The sequence below is a fragment of the Ascaphus truei genome, chromosome 1 (genome assembly GCF_040206685.1).
Source record: "Ascaphus truei isolate aAscTru1 chromosome 1, aAscTru1.hap1, whole genome shotgun sequence".
In the NCBI taxonomy this organism is placed as follows: domain Eukaryota; kingdom Metazoa; phylum Chordata; class Amphibia; order Anura; family Ascaphidae; genus Ascaphus; species Ascaphus truei.
In genome coordinates, this window is record NC_134483.1 from 212164343 (window position 1) to 212181537 (window position 17195).

Genomic DNA, 17195 nt, shown 5'->3' on the forward strand with positions numbered 1-17195 from the left:
GACCCTCCTCGCCAGCGTGACCCTTTCTCGCCGCCATTACTGGTCGGACCCTGTTGGGGTCAAGTGAGGGGTTCCTAACATCTATGGGCAAAATTAATTTTATTTCTAGGTGCCCTAGAACAGAAGTTCCCACACCAATTGGCCGTGAACTTGACCGAGGCCCTAGTTCCCACGCCAATTGCGCGATCATTGCTCTTTTTTATGACAATGTTGCCGATCTTGCGGCTTTGCCGTCAGGCAGTAAAAAAACACACAACAACATCTCCTTTATTTATGTACAGTACAGCAGGTCAAAACATGTACAGTACAGTAGAGAACAATACAGTCCAGCACAACAGTATGGTCTTACCTGTGATTACCAAAAAAAAAATTATGGTAAATTTTTTTATTTTTCCTTTCTCCACAAGCCTGCAAATACCATCTCACTGTATAACGATATTCAATCTGTGGAATGTGAATAAATATTAATAAATAATATATACTGTAATGTACTGTATAATATATACTGTATATATTCTGTATATAGAAATATTATTTTTCCATCTTTACAGTATCTTGTTCCTCATTCTGTGAACAGTACAGTACTTCATTGAGAGAGGAGAGGTTTTGTGTAGAGTATATGTGGCGCTTTGCATATACATTTTGCAGGCACAGGTCCCTGCCTGTCCAGTGGAGCTAAAAATCTACTGTTTGTTTTTGGTGCCTGAGGAACAGGGAGTTAAAGTGACTTGCTTTTTATGTACTGTATTTGGGGGTTGTATTTGGGGGTTTATTGATCAAATTATTATGATGAACTGCCTTTTGAAATTACAGTACTGTACTCTACAGTATGTTACAGTATTTCTTTGAACTGCAGCACAACTAATCCTTCAGCCTTCCCCCATGCACACACAAACTATTTTTGCCACACATCTCCAGAGTCATTCATTTTCTGCAGTTACTTTAGTCATTGTGTTTTTAATTTGTCCCTAGCCAAGCGTCAATCGTCTGACTGCGCCTGCGTGTACTCTAATCCTTTTGGAGATGGGAGCTTGCTGCCTACTGCGCATGAGTCGCCCAACCCCCTTTCTCCACAGAGTCGTTAATTTTCTGAATATTGCCATTGTGTTCTTAATCAGTCCTTAACCGGGCTACAAAGCCTCAGTGCGTAATCACACCACCCCCCCCCCCCCAACCCTTAGAGGCTTTGTTTATGGTAACGCTTTGGAAAATCCCCTCTCGAATTTGGAATGTAAATCTGATGTGCACGGCATTGTGAGAATTGAGAGTAAAAAAAACATCAACTGATTCATGTTGTTTTGTCATTCATTCTTATGCTCCCCCATCCTTTTTTGTATTCATTGCCAACAACAACTGTGCTCCCCCATCCTTTTTTGTATTCATTGGTGTACTGTAGGGGTGGGAGGGGGGGGGCTTGTGGTTGTTATGATTAGCAGGAAAGTGAATAAATATTTATTTTATTTTATCAGGAACCAAAAAATACAAATATAAAAATAATCATGAATAACACATAATGCAGTCTTTATTAAGTTCTTTTGGCAGATTGAAATAGCATAAACATTTAGAAAACATTTGTAAAACATGGGGAAACATGAATAATGCACATTTATAAGAATATTATTTAATAATATATACTGTAATGTATAATATTTATATATATATAGTAATATTATTTTTTCCGTCTTTATCTTGTTCCTCATTCTGTCTCCAGTACAGTAGTTCATTGAGAGAGAAGAGGTTTTGTGTACATCATTACTGCTGTTTATATACTATACATTTTACTGTACAAACAGATCAGACTGGACACAAAACCCCACCTCCCCCCAGGCCACCCTTTTTTCCTGAAACGACAAGAAAACAAAAAATTAGTGCAGTTACTGTACAGTATGTGCGTACTGTATTATGGCATTGTGTGATGTGTAGTAATACTGTAGATGGCTGGTGCTGCTTTCTCTGGAAAGAAAAAAATTGAGCAGTTAGTAGGCAGTTACTGTAGTACTGTCAAACTAGTCTATACTGGAACTACTGTATACTCTGACTACTATTAAATTCTATGTACTGTAATCTGATGGCTGGTGCTGCTCTCTCTGTAAAGAAAAAACTGTAACTACTGTATACTCTGACTACCTGGAAAGAAAAAATCGGTGCCATACTTACCTGTATCATACTGTACTTACAATACTACAGCACAGTTCTACTTTCCTGATGCTTGCCCATTACGCGCGATGACCATGGGCAACACAGTGGCAATATGGTCTATATATTTATTGCAGCATTCCACGATGAGTACATGGTTCCAAAAACTCATTATGCCTTTCAACAACTCGGCATTTTTGGAGGGTTTCGCCACTTTCCGGATATGGTCCTTCAGCTGATGCCAGACCATTTCGATCGAATTGAAGTCTGGCGATCTGTCATTGGAAAAAAAGGACAATTGGTTTAAGAGATAAAAACAGTGGGGAACAAAAATGGGACACGGTCTACTGCACTTACTCCGCTATCGTCTTCACCCAGTTGATACCGCGCTCAAGGATATGCGCTGTTGACGCGGTGTGCTTCGGATTGTTGTCCTGGTAGAAGCGGTGACCATTGGGGAACTCGCGTGTGATGTATTGCACTATCTCAGGGACAATGTTGTCTTGGAAGAAAGCTTTATTCATGATTCCTATAGCAAGAAAAGAAAAGTGCGCCAAAAATTGCACAATAGTACAGTACAGTGCATACAGTAAAGCAACACTAGTAAAGTACAGTGCATAAGGCTACATTATATTTGATATATTTTACCTTCAAAGATGACAATGCATCCTGGTCCAAGCCTAGAGATGGCACCCCACACATGCAGCTTCACAGGGTGCTTTGGCCGCGGCTTCAAAGATATGCGGCCTTTTTTGTGGAATGCAAAGCTTGCAAATCTCTCCAGCGACACAGTAGACTCATCAGTGAAGATGCAATCCTGGAAAGTCTCCCCACTATCGATCCATGTCTGGGCCTGTACCACTCTTTTGATTTTGTTTGCGTCCCGTATCATAGGGTACGCTCTGTAATGACAAGGAATACAATTTTTTAGCGGCACAGTACAGTACAGTTTCCTAAACAACACTTTTACCTCCTGTACAGTCCAGTACTAACCTCACACGTCCATATTTCCATCCAATGCTGCATCTCATCTTCTTTATGCTGCTCTCGGATACAGTCAGATTGTGCTTTTCCTGCAGAGTGTTTTTAGCCCTTAATGCACTCCTCTCATCATTCTCCTCACTTATTTTGTCCACCAGAAGAGTTGTCTCCCTACAATGTAAAGAAAATATATTGTTTTTTTAATATGCAGCAATATAAAATGTACACTGGCGACACACTTTATTCGAGCTCGGCTAGTCCCACGAATTCGGGTATACCCGGGTGTATTGAGGTTTGTGACTGTTTTCTGCCCGAGTGCATTGAGGTATTTTCCAAGCAGGGATTGAAGCATTTTATTCCCGCTGGCTGCAATACTGCACAGTATATATATATATACTGCATTACAATTCATGAATTTATGCCATCTGGTAGACACGCGAAGCATTGCAGCCTATTAAATCCTAATCATTATCATTTAACAGATCAGCCGCCCGTCAGCCAGGCATGAACCCAGGCTGGGAAGGCAAACGCAACGGGGCTTGTCAGAGGTGAGGAGCGGCGCATTCCAGGTATCTGCCAGGTACATACTGGGTATTTGCTCGAATAAAGTGTGTCGGTGCAGTATATAAATATAATGTTGTAATATAAATACAGTAAAAATATACCAAAAATATATACTGTTGTACGATAAATAAATATACAAAAAATGTATACTGTTGTACTATAAATATAAATATAAAAAATATATATACTGTTGTACTATAAATATAAATATACAAAATATATAAACTGTTGTAATATAAATATAAATATACAAAATATATATACTGTTGTAATATAAATATAAATATACATCCTATATATACCGTTGTACGATAAATATAAATATACAAAAAATGTATACTGTTGTACTATAAATATAAATATACAAAATATATATACTGTTGTACTATAAATATAAATATACAAAATATATATACTGTTGTAATATAAATATAAATATACATCCTATATATACCGTTGTACGATAAATATAAATATACAAAAAATGTATACTGTTTTACTATAAATATAAATATACAAAAGATATATACTGTTGTACTATAAATATAAATATACAAAAATCTATATAGTGTTGTAATATAAATATAAATATACAAAATATATATACTGTTGTAATATAAATATAAATATACATCCTATATACTGTATACCGTTGTACGATAAATATAAATATACAAAAAATGTATACTATTGTACTATAAATATAAATATACAAACTATGTTGTAATATAAATCAACAGAAATAACAACAGTATTAGATACAGAACTGTAATGTAGATGTACTGTACTGTACTGTATGAACAGTACAGTACGTACAGTTTTCTATATATATATATTTTTTTAAGTTTTATAAATATACTTCGCGTTAGTTACCCTTGGTGCCCTTTTGCGGTCTCTGTTTTTTCCGTATGCATGATAGCACACGGTGGTTGATGGCACAACGAGGTCAGAAGTAGCTAACCAGTGCTGGATAGCAGCAATTCGATGTCCGCCCGTGTACATCTCCTTAATTCGCATGCTGAGCTCCTTTGAAAACTTTTTAACAGGCATTGCTGCGAGTAGAAAGAAATACAAACACAAGAATGTGTATTCGATGTTTAGTCGATGTGTATTCTATGTGCAGTGAATCCACAAAATGGATGGTGTATTTATACGGTAATGACTCACATTAGAGTACGCCCACTTTCAACACCTGTACCTGGTCACCATGCATAAAAGGTTACACACTTTGCATAGCCCACCACTTGATGATCTATATCTGAACTTGCCCTTGTCCAGATACTGCATTGTGCCACCTGCTTCCATGGAGCAAACCCAATTCTATGGACACAGGAACCCACTCACCTCTGCCGTGCCTGTCAAGCTGAAAAAGCGAAAGGCGGTTGACGTTTCCACGCCAAGGCCAAAGTGACAGGCTAAGGCCAATAAAGAAAACCTTCTGCTGACCCCAAAGGCTAAGGGTTTTCTTAGACGTAAGCCTCATTATGTCAAGAAGATATACGATGATGTAATCTCGATGCAAAACGATTGGCAGCCAACCCATCGAACCCGCTGTGACGATCGAGAGGATTTGGCCCGGGATTAAAGGGGTTACACCCCAATTAGCCACCCTCTACCCTCACCTGGGAAGCAAGGGGTTAACTGGACTGAGGTCCAGTAATGTGTTTTTACCTCGCTCCAATATCAAAATGCTTATTCCCCTGTGTAACTGTTTTGTGTTTTCCATCTGTTTGCACCCACACATTGTTGCTGCGGGAGGGAAAGGGTTAATGTTAAAACAGTGATTCTAGCCCTTTGTTTAAATTACCCTCAAAGATGCCTGCCTACTAAATGCAAATGGTCAGGAGAGCCCCCAAATGGTTAGGAAACAGCCCTGATCAAAGGCCCAGCCAGGCTTCCTGTTTGCAGGAAGCTAGAGTGGGTTGTGAGCGTTATAACTCACACTTACAAACGCCTCTGATTTAGGAGATCAGAATGAGTGACCTTATCAAATATAAGAATATTATGAGATGTCCTCGGCTGAACATGCTAAGAGTTACATATGTGTATTCGTGGGACCAAGCCCCAACTAACGAATACAGACACTTGATATCTAACAGATACTAAGAGCCATATATTAATATCTCTCTTAATTTTAGTATTACACAGTAATATTTAGTCTCGCTGGGAGCGTCATGTGTGACGGAATGTATTAATATGTCTCGCGTGCCAGTAAGTAAACTGAACTGAAGTTATGAAGTTATTTACAGTGTCTATGGAATTTTGGAATCTGTTCTGAAAACTGCAAACTCCCTCTGTTATGGTAATGAGCAGGAAGGACATCTTGCTAGAATTTACATAGCCTGGTGATCAAAGGCTAAATTGCCCACTTGTTTATGCTAGGCCCAGGGACCAAAGGAACTGAATTTTTAAGTGTTTTACTTCACACTAAACAATGGAAGTCCAAAACCTGCTTCAAGAAGCTTCAAAGACTTTCGCTAGCCTTTTCGGCATCTAGGGTTAAGAGATGAGTTTGACATGGTATTTAAGTCAGAGTCACACCTTACTCAAGTGTCTTCATGTATTGTCTTCATGTCTGCATGTCTTCATACCTGTGTCTTCATGCATGAGTCTTCATTCATGGGCTGCATGTATTGCTGTGATGTCTTCATCTGAATCTGAATTATGGAAGAGATGGCCCATCCTGTATCCTGATAGCTTTCTTGTCATAATCTTTAAGTAAGTGTCTATATTTTGCCTGTTATTTGTATAATCTGTTGTGTTCACCTTTATCAAGGAATAAATTATATTTTATCATATCTAAGTCTCGTCCCAGTTCAACCCAGTTATATATATATATATATCTTTGGTGTGTATTATTAATAGCCTGTCACAAAGCTCCCATCACAGGCTTATTAATAAAACTGGTGGCAAGTGGCAGGAATAAACTGGACCTGTATTACTAGTGTTCTGTGGGATACTGTAATATAGTGGGAACTTGATGGTAATTGCAAGTTCCTGGGACTAAAGATATTGAACACACAGTGTACAACATATAACACAAGATATGGCACCTCCTCACTGTTCCCCTACTTGTGAGAAGCATTGCCTCCAGAACCAAAGTGCCGGCCATCCGCCTGACTGGAGCCGGGCACCGAGACCGGAGGAGTGCATCAAGTCGGCGCGGGGACCAGCAGCCAGCAAGGCTGGGAGAGAGACAGCAATCGGTGAGCATGAAACCCGGCAGGCTGAGCAAAGATCCACAGCTGCAGCTGCTGTAACCATCAAATGCCCGGAGAGCAGGGAATGGACACAGCTCCGGGACGGCAGAGATTTGTGGAGGGAGTGGGTGATCTCGGACACCACGGAAGTCTTGCACCAGGAGAGGTAACGGCCGTAGCGGTGGCCCGTCCATTTTCCCTGAAAGAACTAGCACTGTTGTATGCGTTGGGCAAGACGTGGTTCCCTGCGAAGTGGACCCAGTTCCTGGCATCGGTACCACATCGACCCGCTTATCCCCTCCCAGAGCCCGGCGCTCAAGCCTCTCCGCTCTGGACTCCGTTGCCCCTTGCTGGGGTTAGTCCACCGGCGGCGGAAAAGCTCTGGAATGAGCCCGGCGCTCCAGCAACTCCGCTCTGGACTCCGTTGCCCTTTCCTGGGGTTAGTCCACCGGTGGCGGAGAAGCACCGGCAGCCTCTGCGTCACTGCCACCAAACGGGCCACAAAAATGCCCGGTGCCCTGACCGTGCGCGATCGGGCGAAGAAGCCCCTCAGGGCCAGCACTCATGAGCTGCGGAAAAGATGACCCAATTAGCGGCATCCTCTGATGGCTCCCGCCCAGCCAGGGCGACAACCCTCCTAGGGACGTCTCCTGGAGAACCTGGACGGGCTGCATCAGCAACAGAGGCGGAGAGCAGCGGCCATCCACCTGATCCCAGCGGAGAACCAGCGGCGGTGGCGGAGAAGAAGCCGCCACTCCGGCATCCTGCCGGCGGCAATTTTATTTGGGGGGAGGGACAGGGTTTGCGGGAGGGGGTTATTTTACCAAGTTTGCCTGGAGCTGTATTCCTCCACAAAGACCTGGGACCCTTGTCCTGCACCGTTGTTCCTGTACCCAACCCGGGCGCTGTCACGGCAGCTGCCCGTTGCTGCCCAGCCCAGATGGTGCCGGCGGCGGCCACTCCAGTCCCCCTGCAATTGGGACCAACGAAGGCGGCGTTCTCTGCGGGGACCAGCGAGGTAAGCCAGAACAAGTCGCAGACTGACTCTGACTTATTTTTCCCTATGACTGTACCCTGTTGTTTCACTATACGGGTGACTGGGGGGTGGCAGGAGATATGGGTACCAGGGGAGGGGAAGGAAAGACAGCTTGTAGGGCAGCTAGACTTCCCCATTACCCTAGCGGAGCAGCAAGGGGACTCTCGGTTAAGAGCCCCACTGTTGCAGCCTGGCTATGGGCTGGAGGTATCAGGGGTTGTGGCAAAGTTAGACCACCCCCAGATTTCAGGAGTAGTGGCAAAGTTAGACCACCCCCAGATTAGCTGCCGGCCAGAAGCTAAGGTGGGTGCATCTGCACCAGCAACCCTGAGCTCACCTCCGGTAACGGGGGCACAGCTTCAGGGAGAGGGGCTAGCTCCGTTAGCACCCAGCTCTAGGGTAGGATTGCCTGGGAGAGGGTTGGGTGGGCCAATGGGAACCGGGGAGGGAAGGCAGCAAGTGAGCCAGCCAGATTTCCCCATTAACCTGGCGGAGCAGCAAGGGGACTCTCGGTTAAGAGCCCCACTGTTGCAGCCTTGCTATGGGCTGGAGGGATCAGGGGTTGTGGCAAAGTTAGACCACCCCCAGATTATCTGCCAGCCAGGAGCTAAGGTGGGTGCATCTGCACCAGCAACCCTGAGTTCATCACCGGTAATGGGGAGACAGTGTCCGGGAGATGGCCTCATTCAGGTGTCCCTAGGATCCAGGTTAGGATTAGCTAGGGAGAAGCAGAGTGAGGGGAGGCTGCAGGTAGGTAGCCAGCATCAGATATCAGTGGGAGAAGAAGGGCTAGTGGTAGCCAGGGAGGGAAAGCAGCAGGTATCACAGCTAGAATTTCCCATAACCCTGGCAGAGCTTGTGCCACCCCAGGGATACCTGCCAGCCAAGAGCTAAGGCGGTTGCAGCTGGAGAGGTGCCCCTGAGCTCATCCCTGGTAAGGGGGAGAGAAGGTAAGGGAGGTAGGTGCACTCAGGTAGTTCCAGGGTCTGGGTTAGGATTGCCCAGGGGGGAGAGGAGTGCAGATGGGCTGCAGTGAGGTAAGCAGCAGGAGTCATCAGCAGGGGCTGAGGTGCTGGGCCTAGGGGATGCTAGGCAGGGAGACACCATGGTGCAGGGGGAGATAGGTCAGGTAGGTGTCAGGCAGCTGGCAGAAGCTAGGGATGGGCTAGGTAGGCAGAAGGTCCCTTGTTCTGACTGGCCAGGAGTGACCCCTGTGACAGATTCCCCAGGGTTCCCAAAGAAGGGGCTGTGGGTAGATAGGCAGCCAGGGAGGAGAGTCAGGAGTATAGCAGAGCAGCTACAGGTGGGCACAGAGCCAGGGCAGGTAGGGTCCCTACAGGATAGTGACATAGCTCTTTCCCAGACTTGGTTGACAGTGAAGCGATGGTCTGTGCTGGATAGCTGGTCTCCTGTTGGTACAGAGACATGCAAGTCTCTGGGCAGTGTGCAGCCTGGTCTGCAACGGGGCCCCTTCCCCATGGACTTGGTTCACCAGGCCCTGGGTGGGGGGCAGAGGGAGGCAAAGGAGAATGCCCGGCGGCCACGGTGGAGCCCTGCACCGCAGGATATAGATTTCACTATCCACTGTGGCCAGGACAATGTACTGGACAATGCCGGAGGACAATTTTGCCAGCCCAACCCCTCAGGACTTATTGAGTGCTTCAAGGGCGCCAGTGGTATCCAAGTGCCATGGGGAGGCAGCTGGGGCACCAGGCACCCTTTGAGCAGGGGAGGTGTGACGATCGAGAGGATTTGGCCCGGGATTAAAGAGGTTACACCCCAATTGGCCACCCTCTACCCTCACCTGGGAAGCAAGGGGTTAACTGGACTGAGGTCCAGTAATGTGTTTTTACCTCGCTCCAATATCAAAATGCTTATTCCCCTGTGTAACTGTATTGCGTTTTCCATCTGTTTGAACCCACACATACACTAGGGTTGCTGCGGGAGGGAAAGGGTTAATGTTAAAACAGTGATTCTAGCCCTTTGTTTAAATTACCCTCAAAGATGCCTGTCTACTAAATGCAAATGGTCAGGAGAGCCACCAAATGGTTAGGAAACAGCCCTGATCAAAGGCCCAGCCAGGCTTCCTGTTTGCAGGAAGCTAGAGTGGGTTGTGAGCGGTATAACTCACACTTACAAACGCCTCTGATTTAGGAGATCAGAATGAGTGACCTTATCAAATATAAGAATATTATGAGATGTCCTCGGCTGAACATGCTAAGAGTTACATATGTGTATTCGTGGGACCAAGCCCCAACTAACAAATACAGACACTTGATATCTAACAGATACTAAGAGCCATATATTAATATCTCTCTTAATTTTAGTATTACACAGTAATATTTAGTCTCGCTGGGAGCGTCATGTGTGACGGAATGTATTAATATGTCTCGCGTGCCAGTAAGTAAACTGAACTGAAGTTATGAAGTTATTTACAGTGTCTATGGAATTTTGGAACCTGTTCTGAAAACTGCAAACTCCCTCTGTTATGGTAATGAGCAGGAAGGACATCTTGCTAGAATTTACATAGCCTGGTGATCAAAGGCTAAATTGCCCACTTGTTTATGCTAGGCCCAGGGACCAAAGGAACTGAATTTTTAAGTGTGATACTTCACACTAAACAATGGAAGTCCAAAAGCTGCTTCAAGAAGCTTCAAAGACTTTCGCTAGCCTTTTCGGCATCTAGGGTTAAGAGATAAGTTAGACATGGTATTTAAGTCAGAGTCACACCTTACTCAAGTGTCTTCATGTATTGTCTTCATGTCTGCATGTCTTCATGCCTGTGTCTTCATGCATGAGTCTTCATTCATGGGCTGCATGTATTGTTGTGATGTCTTCACCTGAACCTGAATTATGGAAGAGATGGCCCATCCTGTATCCTGATGGCTTTCTTGTCATAATCTTTAAGTAAGTGTCTATATTTTGCCTGTTATTTGTATAATCTGTTGTATTCACCTTTATCAAGGAATAAATTATATTTTATCATATCTAAGTCTCGTCCCAGTTCAACCCAGTTACATATATATATATCTTTGGTGTGTATTATTAATAGCCTGTCACAAAGCTCCCGTCACACCCGCAGACCACTTCCTCACATACGCTTCGACGACTCTGCTGTAGCTGTCCCGGAAATCTTCAGCCCGTCTTCTCCACCCCCATCTTCTCCGGTTCCATCCGACGACGCCGCCGCCTCTGAAATCCACGGGTCACTTTCTCCTTTGCTCTTAGACAACTCTGCTTCTCGCCCGGAAATCCAAAGGGCACTTTCTCCATCCCTCTTGGACGACGCTGCCGCTTCTCCTCTACCGGTATTCACAGGTCACCTCCTCCACTCTTCCTCGATGCCGCTTCTGTAAATGGAACCCCCATCTCATCCTCCATTGCACCCATCCCCCCAGATGTCCAGACGCCATGCACAAGAAGCAGCTCATTAGACCGGATGCTGAATGGGATAAGTGTGGATCTCCCCGGGAATTCTATTGTGCTAGCAAAGATAGATCTGCTTCTGGAGACAATGCTAAATGTGGAGCAACGACTGCTACAAATGGATCAACGGATGGATCGATGGATCGAGAAGATAGAGGCTGACATAGCGGGCATAGATTATTTGCTCGGTGCTAATGCCCCTGTTTCCCCGATGCCGGAGCAGGGGGGTGACATGGATGTGATGAATGGGACCTTCGACCCCCTTCCATCACCAAGCGCACCACCTCCACCAGAAGATGTAGTGTACATGTATGCCGTTGAGGAGGACATGACAACCCCGTCAGGAGACAACACGGCGACCATGACCGGAGGAAAGCTTCCTCCCAGACAACCTACTATCGCCCGTCGCCTCAAGCACACCCGCTCCCAAAAGACCTACACCTGCTCGCATCGATACGGTGCCCGACATCACCCTGTGCGATCTGCCACCGAAGCTCAGGGAGAAGTATAGGGTGAAGAGTGCTGGTGCACCCCACAAGTATGCCTTGTTCATATTTAAGCACCATGTTCCCTACTCTTTGTACTGCGACTGGGCCTTCAAAGTGAACTACGATGGGAAACGCGTAAAAAAGGCGCTTCCTGTCAATTTAAGGAAAAACATTCTGGATGAAATGCGGTGCTTTTATCCAATTACAGATCCATTAATGAAAGGCGTTCGAGACTGCATTAATGGCGTTTTGCGCCATGCAAGGAATCGGCCATGGATGGACAATGTGAAGGACTTTCTGTAAGACCATACTGTTGTGCTGAACTGTATAGTACTGTACATGTTTTGACCTGCTGTACTTAAACAAAGGAGATGTTGTTGTGTGTTTTTTTACACAGGGCATGCACAATTCCAGTCCCTGGGGGCTGCAAACAGGCACGGTTTTCAAGGTTGTCCTGAAAACCTGCCCTGTTTGCTGCCCTCGAGGACTGTACTAGTGCAGGTCTGACTGACAGTGTTGCGCACCATCCCACTGTACTGTACGGTATACTGTGTTTCTTTAATAAAGGAGATGTTACTTAAAATGTTTCAACATTGTACAGTATTTGTAAATAAAAATTTTTGTACTGACTCCACCAATAAAAGAACATGTTGATTTGTCTTACATTGTTTCCATTTGCTCCTTTGATAGTGTAACAAATGTCGAGGCTTACTGCACTGTTTTTTTACAGCCAGACCGCAAAGCCGCAAGATCGGCAACATTGTCAAAAAAAAGCAATGATCGCGCAATTGGCGTGGGAACTAGGGCCTCGGTCAAGTTCACGGCCAATTGGCGTGGGAACTTCTGTTCTAGGGCACCTACAAATAAAATTAATTTTGCCCATAGATGTTAGGAACCCCCTCACTTGACCCCAACAGGGTCCGACCAGTAAAGGCGGCGAGAAAGGGTCACGCCGGCGAGGAGGGTCCTATCATTGACCGAAATGGCGGAGAAAGCCACGCCGCTTTGAAACGGCTAAGTCAGAATGAGCAGAAACCTGGAACCCATAACTCCGGTTCTGTTCAACCTGGGGGCTCAGATTCGGTCACCATATAGTCCCAGTTCCGGCAGGATTGCATGGCAAATAGTGACCCTCTTGTGGCAACAGAACGGAGTCAGGGTAATGGCAAAGTTTAGGTTTCTGCCATTGACTTGCATGGCAGAAAAAAGCCACTTTTGTAATGTGCTTTTAAACTTTATTTTTGTATCCCCGGTTCTGGGGGACGTGGAAGGCTGATATTTGGCTATTATGGCAAGGGTCCTTCCGCATGAGGACCAGGCAAATTTCAACCCGCTCAGACCCACAGAACGGATTATTTTAAATTATATTTATATATTTATATATTTATATTTTAAAGATATTAAAGAATGTATTGTATTTTGGGTCGAGGACTGTAGTGGTGCAGACTGTTTTGCACACCATCCCACTGTACAGTATACAGTATGTATTGACTTGTCGTTCTTTAATAAAGGAGATATTTCGTTTTGCTTTTTTGATAATTTAAGAATTTGTTTTTAAAACATGTGACTGTAAACCATACTGACTGACAAATGTTTTCACACATGTAGCAGTAAACCATACACCTGTTGATGTTTTGAATTGCTGTGCACTTAAAATGTTTCAACATTGTACAGTATTTGTAAATAAATGTTTTTGTACTTACTCCACCAATAAAATAATATGTTGATTTGTCTTACATTGTTTCCATTTGCTCCTTTGATAGTGTAACGTAATACAGTGTTTCTAGAATGTCAAGGCTTACTGCACTGTACTGTATACTGTAGACATGCTCAGTATACTGTAAGAGTACTAAAAAAAATAGAAGAATAGAAATACACAAACTGTACTGTACAGTATATACTGGCACTGTATACTGTAGAAGACACATAATGTAAGTGATACTGTACATGTAGAATAAATGCATAGTTTTATTTTTTCGGGTTTATTACACAGTATACTGTATGGCCGGAAAACATCAGCATACAGTACTGTTTCAGATACAGTATTCTATCCTAATCAATAACAAGGGCAAAAAAACTATAGTGGGAGTCCGATTCAGCAATGTGCACGCATTGTCACACAACGCGATATTATCCATCGAAATCCCTCCATTAGCGGTTTTCTTTTCTGAGGAAATACAAATAGAAATGTTTTAATGTACAGTAATGGTCAGCACCCTAAAGAAGTACCCAGCCAGCCTCACCAATAATTTTCTCCTGTTCACATGCGCATGCGCCTAGCGTTCCACCAATTGTTCAGTATCTGCAGTACAGTACTGTAGAAGCCGCTCAGCCAATGATATTGCTTACAGGAGAATCGCTTGACTTTGGAATCGCACCGATATTTATATTGTATTGTCAAAATAAAAAAAAACACAGAAAATAATACGGCAACAATACTCACCATAGTATTTCCCATTCAGCTGGCGCCGGTGCAGGTCCACTGCCGGTCCAGCTTTCTTGATCATCCACGTCGATAGTTTGCAGCGGGACTAGTCCACCTGTAGTCACTGGTGAGGCTGGAAATTGCTTAGGTACATGCAAGCTTCATCGAAACTACACGCGAAATGCGGCTCAGCCTCAGGCTCAGGGTTGTCACTGACGGCGGGACCGTCATTGGAAGCCGGTGCTGGTGCATTGCTTGGCAGCGACTGTCGTTTCTTAGTTGGTTTTAACATGACCCTTCGCCTTTTGCCGCCTTCATGATCATAGATAGTGGAAAAATCCGGTGATACACACCAATGCCCTCCAACAAATTGTGGCTCAATACGATGAAAACAGGGATCGCTATATAACCTTTTCCTTACTGCACGCTTCCACGTATGAGGAGTTGGCAAACATTTGTAAAAGTCATAGTTTTCGATAAAATACTGATAAATTTGAAAAACTGTTGCCATCTTATCCTCTGTTGCATTAATCGCGGCACATATCAAATACGCGTAACTTCTGTCGGGTTTTTGGAAAGCGGGCTGCACTTGAACACTCATGGCGGGCGGGTCTCTGGAGAATACTGTAACCGAAACTGGTCTTTGTCTTTCTTTAATATGAGAAGCCAAAATTGATACATTTTTGCAACCTCTTCCTTCAGTCTCAAGGCCAAGTAACAATAGCACACTGTGGTATCTTTTTTAAATGAAACACCTGCAAGTTGACACATTACTGAAGCGCATGCGCATTACAATTCATGAATATCTGCCATCTGGCGGACACGTGAAGCATTGCAGCCTATTAAATCCGAACCATTATCAATAAACGCATTAACCGCGTGTCAGCCGGGCATGACCCGTGGCTGGGAACGCAAAATGAACGCGGCATGCGCCAGGTGAAGAGCATCACATTCCAGGAACAAGCCAGGGAAAAAACGGTGATTTGTTAGAATAAAAGCTGCCGCAGCAGTACAATGGATGTTCATACATGTACAGCTTACCTTGGAGAACAATTAATGTGGAGTCTGAAGCAGGAACTTACAGTATAATGGGATTTAGTGAACAATTATGAATGTGGTCTATAAATATACAGTGACATAATTTATGCCCCAACAACAACCAAGGAAAAGTGTACCTATGGGTTATTATACAGCTGTATAAGTCTTTATTTATCTCTGGTGTGATACAGTATGTTAGGATATAATAATATTAATCAATAATAATTTTTGTTAAAGTATATCCTTAAATCTAGTACCAGTTTTCTAATCAAAGATTTACTATTAGCCACCAGATTGTTCATTGCTTCTAACTGGAAGAATGTATCTGCACTAAATATGATACAATGTTTGACTAGAACATGGAAGAAATGTGCTTTAGAGAGCATTTATGGATATCCTTTCTTATCTTATTCGGAAATACCTAACTCTATCATAAGAAGACCAGATGATGCTGGAAGTTATAGTATATACTTTATAAGAATGATATTTTTTTCTCATATAAATGCATATTTATTTCTTCTGAAATGAAGAGGTCTCAGATATGAACATCGGGTCTTTTTTTTATTTTGTGGCAATGTCTAATGATCTTACAGAATTCTTAGATAATATATAAGCTATGGTGTGTGTGTGTGTGTGGGGGGGGGTTATGGGAGGGTAAAGGTTTAGTAGTTATTAATAAGTTTAGTTTTTTTCATGCTAGATTTATATTATATACTGTAGATGATTTAAATAGTATGTTTTTCAGTGTTTTAAATATTATATATATATATATATATATATATATATATATATATATATATATATATATTAATTCTACTATATATGTTTAATTATTGTATTTATATTGTTTCATATTATTCCAAAACTAATATAAATATATATTTAAAATAAAAATAATAACATTATTAAAATAGTGTTTTTCTCCTACTGGGACTCAAGCAATTCACAGTTACAAAAAGGGAAAAAAAAGAAAATATTAAAGGCTATATAAGAGACCAAACACATGGAAAGATAGAATACAGGATAGGATGCTACAGTAGCTATTAAATGCCGGACAAGTTGTGGTTCATTAATTAAATGCCTGAATAAACAGCTAGGTCTTGAACCTGTTTTTATATATTTCCAGAGAGGGGGCCTCTCAAACTGTATAAGACAGACTGTTCCAGAGACTGGGAGCAGTGTGGCTAAAAGCTCAGGTCCAAAAGGAAGTCAAGGAGATTCTGGGAACTATTAGGAGTCCTTCATCTGCAGAGCAAAGTAAGTGAATTGGAGTGTGGAAACTAAAAGCTCTTTCAGATAGCTGGGACCCTATGTACAGTTATCGACAAGGGTATTTTAGGGAATACACCACATTGCAGGTGACACCACCTAGCAGTCAATAATGACCGATCAGGGGTCCCAGCATCTGAATGGTACTCGCTCTGTGTGAATCCTACCGGGTTGCACCTGTCTGTAAGAGATGCGCACTAAGCCTGAGACTGAATCAGTCACACTCCCTGCGCGCCTCTAATATGTGATCATACCGGTTTTATTTTATTTTACTAACACAGTATTGAAGCATGGGATCTCCGGAGCTGAACCACATTCATTTCAGCTACGGCAACCCCCTGTTTCCTGAGTTAAAGGCTCTGTTAGGGGGTGCCATTATCCCCCTGCTTTGTTTTAATATCCCGGTCACGTGGGCCATGACGCAGAGAATTTAATCATGGTGGGGATACCAGCACCCCATAACGGGGCTTGTAACTCAGGAAGCAGGGGTCCCCTAGCTGAAATGAATGCGCTCAGCTCGGGAAACCCCCCTAATCAATACTGTGTTATTAAAATAAAATAAAAGCCCTCCGATCGCCTATTAGAGGTACGCAGGGAGAGTGACTGATCCAGTCTCACTCATACGGGTCTAA